Genomic DNA, 7,508 nt, shown 5'->3' on the forward strand with positions numbered 1-7,508 from the left:
CGTCCCCCTTCATAGAGGAAGCTAGTTTAAGAAAACAGTACAATCAAATGAGGGGCTTTTTTCCCTTAAAGGATGGCAGAGTATTGAAGATGTTTGAAGGCAACAGGGAAGGAGTCAGTGGATAGAGACTAAAAGTAAAGGAGAGCAGAGACCATCAAAGGGACAAGTTCCTGCTGCTGGTAATAGCAATGACTACTTCTGCTGCTGCTGCTGTTGCTGCCTCTGCTACCATAGTATTCACTTTGTCTGGTTCTCCTACTGTGGAATCTGCTAGCAGGCCAAAGACACAACATCTCCTTGTAGACTTCAGTATATGACACCAAGTGAAGTGGGGCAGGCTAGGGATGGGGACGAAATGAGTGTGTGTGTAGAGTTCTTTAGATATGCTCCCTGTTTACCTTACTTTTAGTTGAAAAACTTTACAAAGTGGGCAGGAATCCTTCCCTGGATACAGCTACAGGGTAGGGACACAGGTCTTAGACCTCTATGTAATTTTTTGCTTAGGGCCTGCAACCCAGGACAAGGTGTCAGAAGGATTTTCTTTGCTCCACTGCAGACAGTAATATCCTGAAATAGCATGAATTAAAGGTTGTCCTTGTGGAATTTCGGAGTCAAAATGGGTGACCAAGGATGTATTACAGATGAATGTCTGTGTGAGGTTGGGGTGGAAGTGAGGCATAACCAACCAGATGTCATTGGCCATTGCTGAGTGGCTGAGGGCGTGATAGGCATTTTTCAAAAGTGCCAGTGGGAAAAGCTCTATGGGCCAGAAGGAGATAGAGCTGAGTCTATCACAGAGGATGCTGGGAAGAATCATAGGATCAAAGGATCATAGATTTAAAGCTGAAAGTGTCTAGAAGAGATCTTAGAGGCCATTAAGTCCAATCCTCTCCTTTTACACATGAGGAAACTAAGGCACAGAGAAAATAAGTGAATTACTCAGGGTCATACACCTAGTATGAAGCTGGATTCAAACTCAGTTCTTCCTGATTTTAAGTCCAACATGCTTATTATCCACTACATATAGTGGACAACTTTGAATGCAAGGCAAAAGAGGATGATTATTACTTAGCAGGCAATAGGGAGACATTAAAAGGTCTCCTCTCCTCTCCTCTCCTCTCCTCTCTTCTCCTCTCCTCTTTTCTCAACAAAAGAGTAAGAATACCAGAACTATAGATAAAAAATATGTCAGGCAATGTCAGTGTGTAGGAAGGGGTGTTAGAGATGTTTAGTAGAGTCAGGAAGACCAAAGGAGGTTAATGAAACAGTCCATCAGGGTAGTAATGAAGACTTTCAGTAAAGCAGTATCATCAGATAAAGAGAAAAGGGGACAAATATAAAAGATATTATGGAGATAAAAATGATGGGGCTGATAACTGACTGGATTTGAAAGCTGAGGGAGAGGCAGGGTTTGAAAGTAATGCAAAGATTGAGAACTAGGCAGACTGAAGGAACGATAGTGTCATTGATTGAAATAGGTCAGAAGGAGAAGTAAGTGTGGAGATCAAAACAAAACAAAACAACCATAAATAACAAGAGCAACACATTTATAAAGAGCCCTAATGTTTTCAAAACCTCTGTCCTCTCCAAAACCTGAACAGGGGGCATTATAAGTATTGTCCATACCAGTAAGATAGGCTTCGAACATATTGCTAGGATAAAGTGGGCAAAAGAATTTTTTTCTTCACTGTGGGCAAAAAATACGTTAGTTCCAAATTCCAGCAGGTGTTATATACCTGAAAAGTAGTCAGGAAAGCAGTGCAGTTAAGTAAAAAGCTCTCTGGCCCAGTAATGATAGGAAGAAAATAGAATCAGGAATTAAGGAATCTGGATTCTACGTCATTTGGGCCATGGACAATTCATTATGTGATCTTGCAATATATCCTGTCACTACTATGGACTTCAGTTGGTTCAGTTGGTGTGTGTGGGTTTACTAGACGGCCTCTGAAGTCCTTTCTAGATCTTAGATAAAGTAAGGAAGCCTGAGAACCCTCTACCAGGATGCTTGGTAGAGTATTTAATTTGCATTGGGAATGTGTTGCTCTAGTTACATGATTTCATTGGCTTTACTTTCCCTTTGTAAGTAAAATCTTTTTGAATCTACTTCAGCTATGAAAAGGTAGGTGACATGGGAAAAGAAGTTGATTTGGGACTGTAATTGTCTCAATAATGATAGAGATTTGGGGGACAATATCCTAGGGGCACTACAGTAGGACTTTGTCCAAAAGCAGGTTAAATTATTTGGCCAGCATGTAGTATGCATCAAATTTAAGACTGGTTTGGAATTTGAGGTGGTAGAATTGAAATAGTCCTGGGCAAATTCTAGTTTTCTGTTTTTTTCCCCTTGGGGAAGCTATAGATTTGAAAGAATAGCTAGATTTGCACAAATACCAACATCAAATCACTGCAGGTTTGGTTATATTGGGAAACTATCCCAATGCCCCATGTGGCATAGGGTATCTCTCCTCAGAAGCACTAAAGGTCTCAGGCCATATTCTTGATCTTTAGCCCTGGATTTATGCTGGAGGTTCCAGTCCCATTCCATCCTATCTGATCCAGGAACTTTTTATTAAGAGCCTACTATTAAGGTATAAAATCACAAATTAAAGAATGTTACAGCTAAAGGGGCCTACAGAAATCTTCTGGTCCAACCTCTCATTTTACTGACAAGGGAAACTGAGGCTCAAAGGGGTTTAGTAATGTGAAGAATACTGAGTTTGGATCTGTATTAGAATGCAGATTTTAATATTCATTTTAATATTTTAATAATCAATATTATTTTAATATTTTAATTTTAAAGTACTAGCTTGGGAAAGTCAACTTAACTGTTCTAGGCTTGTTTCCTCAACTGAGGGCAGGGAAGGTTTCAAATTTTTGATTCTGTATCTGCAGGGCCTAGAAAGTTTGGGGTACACAGTAGGTGTTCATAAATGCCTTTCCATGATTCCCTCGAAGCTATAAATCTATAAAAATAGTCACATTTATATAACTCTTTAAAGTTTGCAAACCACTTATTGTACTTGGCTTCTTCATTCTATCTTCACTACAATTCTGAGACACAGGTGTCCTCATTTGGACAGATAAACATAGGCATTGAGAAATGAAGTAACTTGCCCTGGGTCATAAACTCTTAAGCATTAGGTCATATTTGAACCCAGAACTTACTGACTTCAAGCACAGAAACCTACTAACTACATCATGTTGCCTCTATGATCTTCTGGTCTATGATTCTTAAACAACTTGCCCTTAGTTGATCAGCCTTTCCACCAGGTTCTTCTAGATCTCCTCAAGAGGTAGCCTGAAAGGCTAATAAAGGCCTCCGGACTTCAGCAAGACCTGAATTGCCTCCCAGATTGAGTCATGATGAACAAGTGCTCCACCTTGTAGACACAGTCTACAGGCTGTCCATCCACAGGCTCTCCAAACCAAGTGCCGTTTGCTTGGCTGCAGTGACAGTGATAACAGAAATTAAAGACCCTGAAGCACTTCTTCCTGAGGACAAAAAGCACTCTTATGTCACTCCATGTAGCCAAGAGGTGAACATTGGTCATTTTCTCTGGGCTTTAGGCCAGAGATAAAGTGCTTTAACCCAATTGGTGAAACCAACAGGGGAAAACAGAGGATGCCAGGTCACTAGGCCCTCAGCATTTCTAGCTCACTGAGATTTAAAAAGGTCAGTATCTGTGAAATGCTTTGAACTATTTGGATGAGATGTCCTCTACAAAATAAGTATTTATACTAATACCATGTTTTCCCTCTGTCTTCTACCCCATGTGGCCTCACCTATCATCACCAATGACAATTTGTGATTGCAAGCTTTCAGTTGCCATTTAAAGTCCTATTCCAGTACTACGTGGAGTGGTGGGTAACTGGGTCTATACCAAGGCATCCTGAGTGGAGCATGCACTCTGACAGGGCCGATGGAACACTGGTAAAGCTTTGCTCAGGGCCTGATGTTGTGCTCTGCATGTGTCTGTTGTTGAGGAGTTGCCTGGCCCATTTCAGAGAAGCCAAAGTAGGTCAGCCACCAAGGGATCAGTGGGTTTTGGCTACAGGCTATCTCCTCAGATGCATTTTGAGCTGGTACACTCAGCATTCGCACTGATGAATTGTAATAGTAATAGTGATTACATAGAGATTCATGGTCACTAAAATGCTCTATGTACATTGACTCCCAAATATTCTGAGTCTTTCTAATTGTATATGGAAAAACATAGAACATAGTCTTCTGAAAGGAATGGCTTTAAGCACATCATTAATTTGTGTATCAATTTCCTCATCTGTAACTAGATGACCTCTGATCCTATGCATGGCTTCTCACCTCCCAAAAGACCTTATATTTACTTTTTAACAATTTACTCATATGTTATTTCCTCTAAAAGAACGTAAGCTCTTTGAGGCCAGAAACTGTTTCTTTAATGTTTTTGTATCCCTAGCACCTAGCTAGGCCCTGGTACACAGTAGGAGCTTAATAAAGAGTGTTAGTGGGGCCTAATTTCAAATCCTAGCACTTCCTGTGTGGCTGTGGGCAGGGAGCCATTTAACCTCTTAGAGGCTGAAGTTTCCTCATCTGCAAGATAAGGGAGAGGGGAGAATGGATCAGATGCCTTCAAAGGTGCCTTCTAGCTCTACAGCTATGAAATTCTATGGAATACTTGGTGATTTATTCTAGTTTGCCAAACCACATAGAAGAGTGTTCAAATAGTAACAGAGCTCATGAAATTATACAAAAGGATCCCTGAAGGCCGTGTATTTACTTAGAAAATCATGAATTAGCATTACCTGTATTTTATTGAATTTTCATTTATTTTATCAAATATTTCCCCATTTACATTTTAATCTGTTTCTGGCACACTTGGGATGGGAGGGCTGTAAGCAGCCTGCAGGCAGCATGTTTGATCCTTCTGATGTAGAAAGGGAGAAAAAAAATCTGAATCCCCTGATGGATTCTGTGATAGACAGTTACTCCACAAATCAGATGCATGGGGACTGAATACAGATCTGCATCTGTCTCCTGGTCATATAAACTTTTAGAGATACACACATCCAACATATACTGCCAGTGTGGGGGATCTATGCATATGGCATTTAATACTACCTTCCTCTATTATTTTACATCCCTCCTAGAATCAGTTGATTAATTATAGTTGGGCTTAGCAAATGCTACAGGAGGGAATGTAAATCACAGTGCCAGCGAAAAGTCCTGAACTGAGAGTCTGGATTGTATTCTGTGCCATTATCTAAAGATGTGGTCTGTTTAGGTCTCAGTTTACTCACCTGTAAAATAAGGTACTTTATGAAATGGTCGCTTGAGTTCTTCTGACTTTTATTGTATGGTCCCAAGTCCTAAGAATGATAAAGCTGTTCCCTCCATGCCTTGAGACTTGGAGTAGGAAAGCAGTGTAAGCAGCAACATCAATGAGTTCGAGTGAAATTCTTGAGAAAACCTCACTCTTTCTGGTTCTTGCTGAATAAGATCCCAATAAACATATTGCAAAAATGTTTGCTTTGGGGTGTAATTTTATCTTGAAATTCACTAAAAGAGATCTCTCTCACACACACATACACATACACACACACACACACACACACACACACACACACACACACACACACATATATATATATATATATATGTATGTACACATATATGTATAAATAGCCTTGCACTTGATTATGCTTTTGGGAGGGTTGGGTTTTTTTTTATTTTTTTGGCTACATTTCCTGACTCAGGCCCAGATGAGCTGTATCTTCTTTTTGAGAAACAGAGGGGTAGTGACCCTCTTATGGGGTCTTCTCTCAGCTGGTGAGAGAAGCTGGTGCTTTTATTACAGGTGGACTCCAGGCTTAGAGAGGCTGCAGTTGCTTGATTAAATGACTTATTAATACTGATGATAACACTAAAGCTAATTGACGAACGCTGCACAAACAAAAACAATGCTGGGGCCTTTGCATTCATCAGGACACAATATATGAGGGCTTGAACCGAAATCAGACTGGCACAAGCCAGTACACTCTTTAGACAATATGGGGCTGGCCATTGCCCAGGGCCCACCGTGGCTAGACCATTTGGTAGAAACAAAGAAGGGAGTTGTTTGGGGTGTGATTTTTGTAAAGCCTGTGCCTGGAGCAAAAGCCAACAGGTAACAGTTTGAATCTTACACAGCTAAGCTTGCTAAGTAGAGGGCTTTGCAAAGAATAAAAAGGTTGGGGTGCGTTGGGGAAGGAGGGGTGCTTGGAGGAGGAAAGAAAGGGAGAAAAGAATGAGGAGCTTAAGTTGGTAGTTTCAAATCTGAACTTGCAATTTGTTTTTTAAATCTGTCTAATTATCAATATGTTATCTTTCTGTTTTGGGGGCCTATTTTCAGTTTACATAGCCCGCTCTCTAGCCTATTTTATAGCACCTTTTATTACTTCTTTACTGTTCGCCTCATTTTGTCAATACATCATTTGTTTAGCTTGTTTATTAGTTACCAGATTTTCTTCTATCTGTCATATACTTGCCCATCTCTTTCTTTTTTCCCCTCTCCCTCACTAACTCTACTTCGCCTATTTCCTCTTTACCCTTTTCACTCCTTCTACCCCTCCATCCATTCCTTCTTCCTTCTCTCCTCCACTCCTGCTTTCCTTACATTCCTTTGATCTTCTTCCCTCCCTTCTCTTCCTTCTTTTCCTTTCCTGTATATTCCTTCTGTCTTTTCTCTTTTCCTCTGTCTGGTCTAATCCTGTCCTGTCCTCTTCTGTCCTCTCATGCCCTGATTCCCTTTCCTTCTGTTCTCCTTTTCTCTCCCCCCCCCAATCTCTTCCTCTCCTCCCCTTTCTTCTTCTCCCCTCCCCTCCTCTTTATTTCCCTTCCTTCCTCTTCTCTCCCCTTCCCCTCCTCGCCTCCTCACCTCTCCTTCTCCTTCTTCTCCTTTTCTTCTCCTCCTCTCTTGTCCTGTTCTGTCTCCCCCCTCCCCTTCCTTCTCCTTCTCCTTCTCCTCCTCTCCTCTCCTCTTCTCCTTCCCTGATCTGTTTATCTATAAGCTCCAAATTCTTGATTTACCTGCGAAACAAGACATCACTCCTCTTGAAAGAACTGTTTAAGAAATCCTTGGCTATTTCAGCAGTGATATTCTTCCCCCGGCTCCCCCCGTCAAAATAAAACAAATTCAGTCAGCTCCTGCTGTGTGTCCTTAAATCCATTCCCTCCAGCTTTGCTGGTTTGAAAGCCTGTACCCTAGAAGGGGCCTCCAGCATTTGCTGGCAACCCTGCTCTAGTCTGATCGCCACAGATAGTGCTTTGGAGTGAAAAAAAAGAGGGGGGGGAACCCTCTCGTTGGAGATTTCAAAACAGATTCTACAAAGCTCAGAACCCTGTTCTTATATAGTGGCAGGGTTTGGGTTAGAGGGACTGGGGACCTAGGTGTGTGTGTGTTGGGGAGGGGGGAACTATAGTTACCAGGAACAAATAAGCAACTTAATTTATATATATATATATAGATATAGATATATTTATACATATATAT

The sequence above is a fragment of the Trichosurus vulpecula genome, chromosome 4, assembly GCF_011100635.1.
Source record: "Trichosurus vulpecula isolate mTriVul1 chromosome 4, mTriVul1.pri, whole genome shotgun sequence".
NCBI classification, from domain to species: domain Eukaryota; kingdom Metazoa; phylum Chordata; class Mammalia; order Diprotodontia; family Phalangeridae; genus Trichosurus; species Trichosurus vulpecula.